The sequence below is a fragment of the Phascolarctos cinereus genome, unplaced genomic scaffold (assembly GCF_003287225.1).
Source record: "Phascolarctos cinereus isolate Bilbo 61053 unplaced genomic scaffold, phaCin_HiC Scaffold_4;HRSCAF=312, whole genome shotgun sequence".
In the NCBI taxonomy this organism is placed as follows: domain Eukaryota; kingdom Metazoa; phylum Chordata; class Mammalia; order Diprotodontia; family Phascolarctidae; genus Phascolarctos; species Phascolarctos cinereus.
In genome coordinates this window covers 204,935,134-204,950,434 of record NW_027555847.1, presented here as the reverse complement: position 1 = coordinate 204,950,434, position 15,301 = coordinate 204,935,134, and positions in this window count along the sequence as shown.

Genomic DNA, 15,301 nt, shown 5'->3' with positions numbered 1-15,301 from the left:
TAGCCTTTTATCTTCTCTCTAATTCAATTTTCTACTTAATTTATTATTAGGAAGTATATTTCTATTGGTATGTAAGATATACAGAGCTTTCTAATACATTAAAAAAAATACAACTCATGTGTGATGTTGAGATAGACATCTGATCTGGGAAATGGCCTAGCTTTTTGGAGACCCATGTGGGCCCTACAATAACCTAGTACGGGAGGGCAGGCAGGATCTAGGACCACCAAGACTGGATGATTGCTCCTACCTCTGAGAAGAGTATGGGATTAGAATAATGTCGAGTTACTACACATCAAACATCTCCAGTCTAGGTATATGATTGATTTTAAGTAGTTCAAAACAAAAACTGCTACTGTGATCTCTCTCATGGAGGGAGGGTAGCTCTTAGCTCACACTTGCCAGCTTAGCCCATTCCTACTCATTTCACAAATAGCTAACAAACTTCTTTTTTTTTTTCTTTTTTCTTTTTTGGCTGGGCAATGGGGTTAAGTGACTTGCCCAGAGTCACACAGCTAGTAAGTGTTATGTGTCTGAGTCCGGATTTCAACTCAGGTCCTCCTGAATCCAGGGCCAGTGCTCTATCCACTGTGCCACCTAGCTGCCCCTAACAAACTTCATCAAAGAAACCAGCAAACAGAAATCAGGAAAATTATATAGATTAGACTATGCCAAAGAATACACAAGAATAAATAATTCTTCAGCTGGGAGAGAGATAAGACCTCATCTCAGACAAGGTGATAAAATGTTCTTTAGGGATGCAGACAGTGGAAGTCAAGGAACATGATGGGGGCCAATTTCCTTTATGTATCTATGGCTCCTGGCTTCTAGTCAGCCGTGCAAAAGTTCATGGCTCTACTCAGTATTTAAAGGTCCTCTATTGTCTTTCTAAAGGTCTTCTCTGGAAATGTATCTCCAGCCAGAAGTAAACTCCTCCTTTCAAGCACCTCGAAATTCTCTGAGTCAGTTCTTAATTTTTTTTTTGGCTTTTAGGCAATTGGGGTTAAGTGACTTGCCCAGGGTCACACAGCTAGTAAGTGTCAAGTGATTGGTCTGAGGCTGGATTTGAACTCAGGTCCTCCTGACTTCAGGGTCGGTGCTCTATCCACTGCACCACCTAGCTGCCCCTCTGAGTCAGTTCTTAAGCAGTTCACACACAGCCTGTCCCTCAAGACAGTGTGTGCCAGTCAGTTTTTAACAACGAAAAATGCTCTGCTCACTTTTAAGTTTTAACTGCATTATTAACATTTTCTTCAACAGAACAATAAATCAAGCCTTGATCTGAAGGTCAGTGCTCACACTGAAGATTTAACCATCAGGTCTCCTGGGAGCAGGTTGGGAGCAGGTTCAGGTTGCAAGTTCCAGGTTTTATCTGGCTACTGCAAAACTCTGCCACAGGGAACATGCCCCCAGGCTTGGGAGGAAACCGGTTTAGGCTTTGATGTTTCAAAGATCCAGGATTTTTTAATATGGGTACTCCCTCAGCTGACCCAGATCATGACTGTCTTCAGACTTAGCAGATGGTTTTCAAGAGTTGCTATTGTCCAAAAATATATCATCCTGTATCTAACAAGGGTGAAAGAGGAGAGTGTAAAAGCTAGCTTGAAGCTTATCAGGAAAAAAAAAAAACTAACTAAGATCTTGGCAACTGGTCCCATCACTTCCTGGCTAACAGAGGGAGGAGAAATGGAATCAGTGTCAGATTTTACATTCTTGGGCTCAAATATCAGTGCAGATGGTGACTGCAGCCATAAAATTAAAAGACACTTGTTCCTTGGAAGGAAAGCTATGACAAATCTGGACAGCATACTAAAAAGGAGAGGTAACCACCTTGCCAACAAAGGTCTATATAGTCAAAGCAATGTGTGCCTGTGAGAGTTGAATTATAAGGAAAGCTTAGTATCACAGAATCAATGCTTTTGAATTGTGGTGCTGTAGAAGAGTCCTTTGGACAGCAAAGAGATCCAATTAGTCAATACTTAAAGAAATCAATTCAGGTTATTCACTGGAAGGTCAAATATTGAAATTGAAACTAAAATACTTTGGCCACATAATGAGAAGATAGGACTTATTGGAAAAGACTCTGATATTGGGAAAGATTGAAGGCAAAAGGAGAGGGAGATGGCTGAGGATAAGATGGATAGTGTCATGGAAACAACAAGCATGCATTTGGACAGACTTTGAGAGATAGTGGAGGACAGAAGGGCCTGGTGTCATGAATAATCAGACGTGACTGAATAATAACAACAAACTACTCTGGTGATGAGCCACTGACAGGTTATGATTGAAAAGTCTTTTCCAAACTGAAGATTTGAAAGAAGACAAGAGGTTTGACTTCCTAAATTTAAATAAGATAATTTGAAATATGAAAGAACAAAGAAAGAAGGAACTCAAATAGACAAGGCAAAGAGGACAGTCAGGTACTAAATATGCACCAAGTGACAGAAATTTAGGATTATCAGAAAAAAGGCAGGCAAATGAGTTATTTATTATTCATTATTTATCATAGTTTCTTTGAAGGGAGGCAAAGAAAAAGAGAGAAAATCTTATAGAGAGAAGACAAGCAGGTATTTGTGGATAAAGCACTTTCCCCCTAGGGTCCTGTGACATTGCTCCCTCTTCTCTTTCTGTTTGTCCAACCCATCTTTCTCAGACTCTTTACACGTTCTTTATCCATGTCATGTCCTCTAATTGTAGATGACCTCCAAGATTCTGTTGTTGGCTCCTCCTTTTTTTACCTTATACTATCTTCCTTAATGATCTTTTCAGTTCTCTTTGGTTCAATGATCATCTTTATGTACATGGTTCCTAGATCTATATATATAGCCCTCATCTGTCTGCTGAGCTATAGTAAGAAATCCTTGCATGCCTCTTGGACATCTCAAACTGGATATCCTGTAGGTATTTTAAGCTCAACATATCTAAAATAGAAATCATCTTTCTCAAAAATCTTGATAACTATCAAGGGTACTCTCTGTTACTCAGGCTCAAAACATTGTGTTATCCTTCACTTCTTACCCTCACTCAGACTATATATATCCAATCCATTGTCAAATTTGTCATTTCTACACTCATAAGATATTTCATATATGTCCCCTTCTCCCCACTCATACAGCCACAATCCTAATTCAGGACCTCATTACCTCTTACCTGGACTATTGCAATGGTCATCTACCTATTGTCCTTGTCTCAAGTCTCTTTCCTTATCAATCTGTCCTCTACTGAACTGCCAAGGTGATTTTTTTTACAGCATGGGTCTACAGCATGTCCTCACACCTCCTAACCAAAGTGCTCCAGCAAGTCCCTAACACTATTTCCAGGATCAAACAGAAAGTGCTCTATCTGGCATTTAAAGTTCTTTATAACCTGGTCCTCTTTCTACCTTTCCAGGCTTCTTGTAGCTTTCTCTCTCTTCTATTTGCTCCATAATTCAGCTACATCAACCTACTTGTAAGTCCTTAAATACAACATCCTATTTCTTGACTCCATGACTTCATGCTAGCTGCCCTCCCTACCCCCTTAGCTCCCCATACCTGGAATATTCTGTCCTTTCACTTACACCTTTTGGTGTCCCTGGCTTCCTTCAAGGCTCCACTGAAATCCAACCTTCTGCAAGAGGCCTTTCACCAACCTGCTGCTAGTATTTTCCCTTTTCAGATTACCTTCATATACTCTGTATAGGTCTTGTATATAACTACATATTAGACGTTGTCTCTCCCATTAGAAAGTACACTCTATAAGAGCAGGGGCTGTGTTTTGGTGTTTTGTTTTAATTTGCCTTTTTTTGTAGACCTAGCACTTAGCATAGTGCCTGGTGCATAGTGAATAAATGCTTGTTGCAGAAAGTGGCTGACTTTGGAGCTAGCTAGAAGGAATGAAGTTGAATGAGATTTGACACCTGCCAGGGGACAAGAAAAAAGATGAACAGAAGAGAGTACAAGATCTCTAGATAAAGAATGAGCATCTTGTACCAATAATGGAAATGATTCCCCAAGAAAGCATGACTGCTTTTCATACTATGTCTGCTATGTATTTTTAAGTGAGAGTGGTGGATCAGAGTAGTGGATAAGGAAAGGGCTGGCAGCGGAGCTAAGAAATACTAAATTCAAGTTCTAACACATACTCTATATGACCAGGGGCAAGTCTGGGCTGCACTGGGTATCAGTCTAGCTCTTCCCTAGGTAGGCAAGTAGGTGGGTAGGCAGGCCTGCTGTCAGTCTCTGTCTGCTCCCCAATTCTGTATGCCCTGTACACCACTCAGATGCCCAGGGGCCTCAGGCAGCAACAGAGACCAGCAAACCCTGCTTCCTTAAGAGACAAGACTACTCAAGAACTTATCTTAGGTGAATATAGATAGGATGGCTGCTTCCCAATCATCTCCAAGTTTTGACTTCCTTGGCTTCCTTCAAATGCCAACTAAAATCCCATCTTCTAAGGAAACCTTCCCTAATCCTTCTTAATTCCAGTCTTCCTTATTTTAATCATTTCCTATTTATCCTCTAGGTGGTACAGTGAATAAAGTACTAGGCCTTATGTCAGGAAGATTCTTCTTCCTGTGTTCAGATCTGGCCTCAAACAGATCTGTGTGACCCTGGGTAAATCACTTAACTCTGTTTGCCTCAGTTTCCTCATCTGTAAAAGGAGATAAGTTCACAAAGAGTTGGACACAACTAAAAAACAACTGAATAACAACAACATTTATCCTGTATATAGCTTGCTTTGTATATATTTGTTTGCATGTTATCTCTCTTGTCAGATTGTAAACCCCTTGAGAGCAGGGACGATTTCTTGCCTCTTTTTTTATCCTGTGTGCTTAGCACAGTGCCTGGCACACAGTAGACGCTTCATAATAATTGACTGATTGATTGATCTTGATATACTACTTGGGAAAAACAGCTGGCACACTGCTGTGACCTATATGGGCCCCTGGCTGCAATAAGAACAGGCAGTCTCAGCTTTCTTGGGATCTTTCCAGGGTCTTACTCTTGAGTATGTGTGGTAGGGGGTGGGGATGAGGGGGAAATAGATGGGAAATGAATTTCCAATGGGCTTAGGTCCAGCACCCCTGTGGTGGATCAAGGGCACACATTGCCCTGACCTGTGGTGAGTAGGCTAGCTGGCCCGTGCTGTTCCCCATTAATGGGGACCATTCTAGGACTTCACCCTCAGGAGAGGTTGAATGAGATGTTCTAAGACACATCACTTGGAATTGGGAGGTGGGTGAGGCCTTCATGGGCCCCAGGGGCTCACCCCAGAGGGAAGAAATGCTTCTTGAGTATGCAAATTCTTTGTTGCCCACGAGGCTCGTTTTAAATCTCTCCAAACCTCATCGGAACTGGGCTGTCCTGGCAGGCAAGGAACTACAATGAGAATCTCCCCTAGGTGGAGCTTTACTCAGAAAGTGTGAGAAAAGGGAGCTTGTAACTAAAAGAAGGCTTCCCAGAACCAAACCCAATCCACACTGAATGTCTGAGACTGATATAATATTCCAGACTCTGCAGGCCCAGCTTCAGTGCCACCATCCCCTTCTCCCAATCTGGAATAGCCACTCTCTGGACCTGGATCCCCCTACCTTCCCCCAGCCCACCCTCCTTACATACATGCATCAGGGAAGATGATTATTACTAATTTTACTAGCTGACTTTAAAAAAAAACCCAACAAACCACCAATTAATTGGTAGAGGAGATTGAAAAATGAGACCATCAGCCAAAAATATACTTCTTCTACTTGGATCTTTAAATTGTCAGTCAACAAGCATTTATTAAGCCCCTAGCATGATCCAGGCATTGTGCTAAGTGCTGGACTTAGAAAGGAAGGCCAAAACAACAACAACAACAACAAACTAATCCTTGCCTTTGAGAAGCTCACAGTCTAATGGGGGAGACAACATGCAAACAACTATGTACAAACATGCTATAGAAAGGATACATCGGAGGTAATCTCAAAAGGAAGGCACTAGTATTAAGGGGAACCAGGTAAAGAATCCTGCTGATTTCAGGAAGAAGCATTAAGCAGGGCTGGGAAGGTATACAAATAAACTAAACTTTTGGAATTAGTGTATCACCAAGTGTGTTAAAATGAGATTTTCAAAATGATGAATGATATCACTTTCATTGTTCTCCCTAAACATATAAAATATATTTAAGTGAGAGCAAAAATGTTTCTCAACTGCTAATAAAAAGAAAATTTTATTAAAATATTATTTCATCTTTTTATCATCCTTTTTAATTTCTACCTTCATTTCTATCTTTATAATGTATTAGTTGTAGATATATGCACATATGTATATATATATACATATATAAATAAAATTTAGAAATACATAAATATTGCAGGATAGATGACCAAAAACATTTGGAAGACATTTCTCTAAGACTACAAATTACAAAGGAGATGCCCATCTGTATTGATGTAGGGGGTTTCCATACCAATAAACTCACCAATCCAGCATCCCATTCCTCAAAGTCCATATAGTCAAACCTCCAATTTTTCCGATAGCAATGTACGGTGGTGAGAGTTGAACTATAAGGAAAGCTGAGTGCTACAGGATTGATGCTTTCAAATTGTGGTCCTAGAGAAGACTTTTGATAGTCCCTTGGACAGCAAAAAGGTCAAATCAGTCAATACTTAAAGAAATTAATTTAGGCTACTCACTGGAATGTCAAATACTGGAAGCTGAAATACTTTGGCCACATAATGAGAAGACAGGGCACATTGGAGAAGACCCTGATGTTAGAAAAATTGAAAGCAAAGGGAGAAGATGGCAGAGGATGAGATGGATAGATAATGTTATGGACCTGGATCCAGGTCCATTGTCCAGGTTAATAAACATGAGCGTGGACAGACTTTGAGAGATAGTGGAGGGTAGAAGGGCCTGGTGTACTATGGCCTATGGTGTCACAGAGTCAAATGTGAGTGAACTGCTGAAAAACAACATATTAGAGGGATGGAACTTCCTGAACTTTCTTTCTCCAAGTTCACAATCTACTTCCAGAACTCTATGATAGAGAAAACTATTTTGTCTTGCAAGTTTTTTCTTGCTATGGAGGCTTTTTTTAGGACATATTATTTGAATAGACTGTGGCAACTCTTTTTTCCAACTGGATGATTAAGAGATAACAGAATAGCCTAAAAAGGGGCCCTGAGGTATCAATAGAACTTTAGCATTAACTAGATTGATCATTATTCTTCTGAAGGGAAGCCTTGCTGGTATTTCCAGAGGCCAAACAAGAACATGCCATCAATTTATAACAAAGCTTTAGTGATTTCTTTTCAGCAGATGAGTCACATTTCTATTCTCTTAGGATTTCTTCTTCCACTTTGTTGTCTTCATCATCTCCACTGAAATACTGTATGATATTATCTAAACTGACCTTACCTTCATTTCATGTCTTGTAAACATCTTTATAATTTATGTAGAAAGGCTTCAGTGTATAAGGGAGGGCTGTCCTTCACATGTAGCATGGATAGTTGTGATGTGTGGCTTGAAGGAAGGCAGAATTGACATCGCTAGCTTCTTCTGCTCCCTCCTCCTTCTCCAAGGAAGAATTTAATTCCTTCCAGGAGAGGAAGCAGGAAGCTTGGGGCAGAGACCACTTTGCTCTCCTCATAGAGAAGTACTGGGCTAAAATTATATCTATCTGTTCCATTAAATATTGTTGATCTAGGGGATATGATCAGGTTCAAGTTAACGTCTGATCACTGTGTCATTATTGGGGTGCAGAGGATTCCATGCTTTATATTCAAGGCTTTATCCGTTTCCCACGAAATACTAGTTCCAGGAATAGCCAAGAAACCCATTTATGCAAATTGGTAGCAAAACAGAAACCAGAGGGTATATATAGAATATATACCAGACAATACAGAATGAAGCAACTCTCCCATCAGGAGTGAGACAACTCAACTCAACTAAAAGTTAGAGTCCTAGATTTCACCCAATGGAATAGTCTACAAAGTCTTGTATGTAGCATGCTGGGGACAGGGACATGTTGGAGACTGCCACCCCACCCCTTCTCATGTCTTTCTTTAGCAACCAGAAGTGGTATTGGCATCTTCTATCTTCCTCTAGAAGTTGGAAGCCAGAAGAGACTTGAGGCTTGAAGGAGATCTGAAGAAAAAGTGAAGAAGGATGGAGCTCTCCCACTCTCACCCCTCATTCAGGGCAAGGCATTCATCTCCACCAGCTAGGAGAGAATCCCACACCAATGGTCTTTGGGACTGGGGTTACACACAGTAGGGCTCCCATCATTTTCCTTTCCCTCAGCTGTCAATGCTGAACCCCTCTCTCTCCTCACAGACTCCTGAACTGGGAGCAGCTGACTCAGCCCCTCCCTTCTGGTAGTCTTTCTTTGAGAAGCAAACTGGGAGTAATTTTATCTATGGATGAAAAGATAAGCAAGGGACAGTGTGGGAACTCCTTCGAATTCCATACATAATGGGAAGTGCTGACATGAGCACGATGCATCCCAGCCAGATACAGAAGGACAGAGAGTTGTTTCATCATGAACTGTTCAAAAGTGGAAAACAGACTCAATGGAATGGTATAGGAAGGGAATATTCTCATAATAACCTGAGAACCCCTGTAGTAAGACTCAAGTACTATGGAACCTGAACATACCATAAGAAATTTCCAAAAGAACATGGTTCTGAAGATGTATTTTGAGCTGTAACATAGTGATTGCAAGACATTAGGTTCCCACTTGGGTGGAGGCAATGAGCCTGATTCCCTGAGCCTATTCCTTTCCACCACTCAATCCCGAATAGCCAGGTCTAACTCTCATAAAGTGCCTTAGGGCTTAAGCCTTGATTCCCAAGTCCTGCTTCCTGCTAGGTGAGGTATCTGTCCCTGCACAGGTTTCCCAGAAGGTAGAGAAATCTCCTTCCCAACCTTCTACAAAAGACACAAAGGAAAAGGCAAAGAGCCATCTTTTCCTGAGGTATGTGTGTGTAGGGGGGAGTGTAGAGGGTGTTTGGGGGGGGTGTTTGTGTGTGCAGAGGGTGTTCTTTCTTCACAACCTTCTCTCTCTTCTCTGTTGCTAGAGGTCACAGTCCTCAGAGGTATCTCCTGCCCCACTATCCTAGGGAGAATGTGTCTCTTAATCTTTTTAAAGAGCTACTGAAAGTATGTGTGATCCTTAGCATGTATATGTATATGTATGTGTATATGTGTGTATATACATGTACATGTATATATACATATATAAACACATGCGTCTGACATGTTACATTGTAGGCCCCAAATTTCCAATCTGCAATAAAAGCAACTGAGGCAGAATTCTGAGCCAATAGTAATTTATTAAAGGGACTTGACCCCTCTGCCCTTCAAAGATTAGGACCTCAGATCTTCCTCATGATTTGAGATGCCTCCTTTCTCCAGGGCCTTGGTTTTATAGTGTTTGGCAAGATGATACAGAGAGGATACAGATGATGCAGAGTAAAATACAGGCTCTCATTGATTGACAGACCTATTCCATGATCCTCCAGTCTAGTCTAGGGCCAATGAGGGCCAGTAGAAAGCACCTATTTGGGCTAAAAAATGGGCAGGGCTGATGGTCATAGGATGGGCAAGGCAAGAGTCACCTGTTGGCAAGTGCTTGTGGCCATTTCCCCATATTGGGCAATAGAGAGCAACAGTGAAGGACAGAGGGACAAAGAAGCTGGAGGACTTTCCATATTACTGTGACATCGCAAGCATGCTGGGCTTGGTCACTTACTCACCAGGAAAAAAGATTAGAGATCCTCTAGTCAGCTTCCCATTGTTTCAAGTTCTGGGACCTAACATACGAAAGAATTTGTCTAACCTTATCTAATTATTCCTAAATATAAGATATGCAAAATATGTACTAATATTAGTTGACTTGACTGACCATATATGTAAATGTATATTAACAGACAAGTATTACTGAAATAATTGCTACTCCTGTGGAATCATGCCAAATCGAATAAAACTGATTAGAAAAAAATAGGAGTTGTATTAATCATTTGATACACATGCATATGCCTTTGTATATTTATATTGTAAGGTATACATGTGTATATATGTTATATTTGCAGGTAGTGTTTGTGTTATATGTATTGTATACATATGCATGTGTATAAATATATCATGTATATGCATATACATATGTATCTGTGTGTTGTGTGTACATGTACATGAGTGCTTATGTAGTTGCATATGCATGTTGTGTGTATTACACACACGTGCGTGCATAGTATACATGTGTGTTGTGTAGATATATATTCAGGTATACATGAACTCACAAGCATGTATACATTTGTATATGTATACACATATATGTATATTCCCATATTATACTTTTGTGCGTGTACATGTGTATTACATGTGTAAGTATATGTGTATTCATATTTACATGTATGTGTATATTATATGTACATTTTGGTGTATTTGACCAAAAGCTACTCCTCCATACATAAATGGTCAAAGGATATGAACAGCTCTCAAAAGAATTACAAACTATTAACACCCATTTGAAAGAATGGTCCAAAACCAGGAGCAGGCTTTGGGAGAAACTGAATCATCAGCAACAGTGGTGGTGGCAGCAGCAGCAGCTGCTTCTGGAGCTATCAGCCCACAGACAGAATATTTGAAAGTCACCTATTTTGACTTCTGGGAGCCAAGATGGTGGAGTAAGCAGTAAGTTGCCTTCACCCTCCCTTACTGACCTCAAAAAACTCAGAGAATATTGCCCCAGGAAAAATCCTGAAATAGTGGAGCCAGCAGAAAGATGAGGTGCATCAATCTTTTAACTCAGGAAGCTAGGGGGATTAATGGGAAACGTCCCTCTTGCTGTGGCTGATGGGAATCAGTACAGGATGGAAGGCACCCCAGCAAGCCAGTGGCAAGCCCCACCTTAGTAAACCAGCAGGAGATCCTGAGCCCCAGAGTGGTGGAGCAGGCAAGCTCCAACACCAGGCACACACCAGGCACACACCAGTCACCACCACTACCAGCTCCAGCTCAGCACAAGGTAAGCTACCAGATGCCTCCAGCCTCCACCTGCCAACACACAAAACCAGTAACCAGGCCCATAGCTCCCAGCATAAGAAGCCTGGGACAGTGCCCCTGTGCCCCAGAAGAAGAGATCAACTTTATTTGTTTGTTTGTTTGTTTTGCTAGGCAATGGGGTTAAGTGACTTGCCCAGGGTTACACAGCTAGTGAGATCAACTTTAAAAGCCAGAAAAAAGGCAAACAACATGAACAAGAAGCAACAAAGAAAAACAATGACCATAGAGAAGTATCTTGATGACAACATACAACCCCCATTCCTATTAAAAACACTTAGAGAGCATAGTTTTCCTAAAATGACAAGTAGCATCTATCTAAAACCATCAGCAAGCATTATATGTAATAGGGGATAAGTTAGGTAATAAGATCAGGGGTGAAACAATGATGCCTATTATCACCACTGTTATCTATTATGGTACTAGAAAATTAACTTTAGCAATAAGAAAAGAAATAGAAATGGAAGGATTTAGAACAGGCAAAGAAGAAACAAAGCTATCACTCTTTGGAGACGATATGATGGTATACTTAGAGAATCCTAGAGAATCAAGCGAAAAACTACTTGAAATAATAAACAAATTTAGCAAAATTGCAGTATATAAAATAAACCCACATAAATGATCAGCATATCTATATATCACTATATAAAATATTATAAAATATTTAGTACTCTACCTGCCAAAACAAACCCAGGAACTATATGAACACAATTACAAAACACTTTTCACACAAATAAAGTCAGATCTAAATAATTGGGAAAATATCAGTTGCTCATGAATAGGCCAAGCTAATATAATAAAAATAACAATTCTACCTAAATTAATTTAATTATTCAGTGCCATATCAATCAAACTACCAAAAATTCTTTTATGGAGCTAGAAAAAGTAATAACATTCATCTGGAAGAACAAAAGGTCCAGAATATCAAGAGAATTAATGAAAGGAAATGCAGGGGAAGGTGGCCTAGCCTATAAATTGTATTATAAAGCAGCAATCATCCAAACTACTTGTTACTGGCTAAGAAATAGAGTGGTAGATCAGTGGAATAGGTTAGGTACACAAGACACAATAGTCAATGACTATAGTAATCCACTGTCTGATAAACCCAAATACTCCAGCTTCTGGGATAAGAACTCAGTATTTGACAAAAACTTCTGGGAAAACTAGAAAATAGTATGGCAAAACTAGGCATAGACCAACATCTTGTGCTGTATATCAAAATAAAATCAAAATGGGTACTTGATTTAGATATAAAGGCTGATAGTATAAGCAAGGAATAGTTTGCCTGTCAGATTTATGGAGAATGGGAGAATTTATGACCAAACAAGAGATAGAGAACATTATGAAATGCAAAATGGATAATTTTGATTACATTACACTGAAAAGCTTTTGCACAAATAAAGCCAATGCAACCAAGATTAGGAGGGAAGCAAAAAGCTGGGAAACAATTTTTACATCCAGCATCTATGATAAAGGCCTCATTTCTAAAATATATGGAGAACTGAGTCAGACTTATAAGAATACAAGTCATTCCCCAATTGACAAAGGGTCAAAGGATATGAATAGACAGTTTTTAGATGAGAAATTAAAGTTATCTATACTCATATGAAAAATGCTCTCAATCACTATTCATTAGAGAAATGCAAATAAAAACAACTCTAAGGTACCACATCACACCAATCAGACTGGCTAACACGACAAAACAGGAAAATGATAAATGTTGGAGATGATGTGGGAAAATTGGAACACTAATGCATTGTTGGCAGAGTTGTGAACTGATCCAACTATTCTGGAGAGCAATTTGGAACTATGCCCAAAGGCATAGTTATATAAAAATGTGCATACCCTTTGACCCAGCAATACCACTTCTTGGGCTGTATCCCAAAGAGATCATACAAATGGGAAAAGGACCCATATGTACAAAAGTATTTATGGCAGCTCTTTCTGTGGTGGCAAAGAATTGGAAATTGAGAGGATGCCCATAAATTGGGGAATGGCTGAACAAGTTGTGGTATTTGAATGTAATGGAATACTATTGTGCTATAAGAAATGGGGAGCAGGCCAACTTCAGAAAAACCTGGAAAGACTTGAATGAACTGATGCTGAGTGAAGTGAGCAGAACCACGAGAACACTGTACACAGTAACAGCTACAATATGTGATGACTAACTTTCATAGACACATCTCTTCTTAGCAATGCAAAGATCCAAGACAACTCCAAAGTACTCATGATGGAAAATGCTGTCCACATCGAGAAAAAGAACTATAGATTCTGAATGCAGATCAAAACACATTATTTGCTATCTCTTTTCTTTCCTTTTTTTTGTTTCTTCTTTCTTGCGGTTTCTCCCATTGGTTCTAATTCTTCTTTACAACACAGTAATGTGAAAATAGGTTTGATATGTATGTATTGAATGTATATGTATATCTAGAGCCTATATCAAATTGCATGCCTATCTTGGGATGAGGGGGGAAGAGATGGGGAGAAAATTTGGAACTCAAAATCTTATGGAAATGAATGTTGAAAACTAAAAATTAATAAGTATTTTTTTTAAAAAGGGAAAAAAAAGAATAGTCCAAATCACTAATAAAAAGAAAAATGGAAATAAAAACAACTCTAAGGTTTTTTACCTCAAACCCAGCAAATTGGCAAAGAGGACAAAAGATGTTTTGTTGGTGTTGTTGGTAGAACTGTTAATCAATACAACCATTTTGTAAAGCAATTCAGAATTATGCAAATAAAATTATTAAAATGCCCATACCCTTCGACTTAGAAATTCCACAAGCATATACCTCAAGGAGGTAATTGATAAGAAGAAAGCCCCCTTGTAGACCAAAATGTTTATAGCAACATTTTTCTGTGTTAGCAAAGAACAAGAAACAAAATAGTTATTCACTGATTAGGAAACAGCTAAACAAATTGAGGTATATGAATGTCATGGAAAATTACAGTGCTGTAAGCAATGACAAATGTGATGAAAACAAAGAAGCATGAAAAGCTCTATATAACTGATGCAGAGTGAAGAAAGCAAAGCCAAGAAAACAATATATACAATGACTACAAAAATGGAAATGAATAGAATGACAATCACAAAATAACTAGAAGTAAATGTTGAAGAACTACAAAAAGACCAAGCATGGCTTGAAAGAGGAGATATGAGAAGACACTGCCCTCCACTCCTTTGCAGAAATGAAATTCAAAGTAATGAATATTGTATATGTTTTCAGACTCTTTTTGATGTATTGATTGATTTTGCTCATTTTTTTTCTTTAAAAATATTTATTTTATGGAATGGCTCTCTGGGAGGGGTAAAAGAAGGGATACCAATAGAAATTTAGATGATGTAAAAACAAAAGATGTCAATAATTTTTTAAAAGTTCTTGATTTTTTATTACTTGGCAATCTTCTTCATTGCTAGTCACTTTGCCAGGGTAGTAGCTGATACCAGACACCAGTAGCACTTGTCAGAAGTCATTTTGTCAATGTTCTTCCCATTGACAATTTTGTATGGGATTTATCAACCGTCTAGGCCCAGCACCACCTCTCCTTGTTTCACTTCCCATTTTGCCAAGGAGAAGTGTGTTTCTCCTCTTACAGGGTTGTTGTGAGAAATAAATGAAGTTAAATACTTAAATATAAATCTCTTAAGTACTATGCAAATGACAGTTATTATTACTAAAAGTACATTTTACTGATGTTTTCTGTCATTACATCCTAGTCACAGTCTAGAAGAACCCCACTCCTTTCCAGATTATACTCTTTTTTGTCACAAAGAAAAACTGTTAAGGCAAAAACTCCATGATATAGTGATAATCATCTGAAAAATTTTCAGCATTCTGCCCTAGAAGTCCCCCGCTTCTTTGTCCTGTCAGCTCCAAACTGTTGATATGGTAATAAGTTGATCATAAGGATCACAGATTTAGAAGTAGAAAGACCTTGGAAGTCAAGCAACAAGCATTTATTAATCGATTACTATATGCCAGACACTGGGAATACAAAAACAAGCAGAAAGAAAGTCTCTGCCCTCAAGAACTTTACATTCTGATGGGGGAGGGGGTGACAACATATAAAAGGAAGCTGAAAAGTTGGGGGCGTAGCAGCAGAGATGATCAAGTATTATGAAGAAAGTCTGGGAGAGTCAGGAGGGCAGCCTATAGATAAATGAAGACATGGCTGGCCTTGGACTCCTTCTTAAAATGAAGTTGCATGGAACCAGCTAATCAGAGGGAGATGCCAGAGAGTCTGGCACTTCCAGTGTAGGAAGTTCAGGGGCAGAG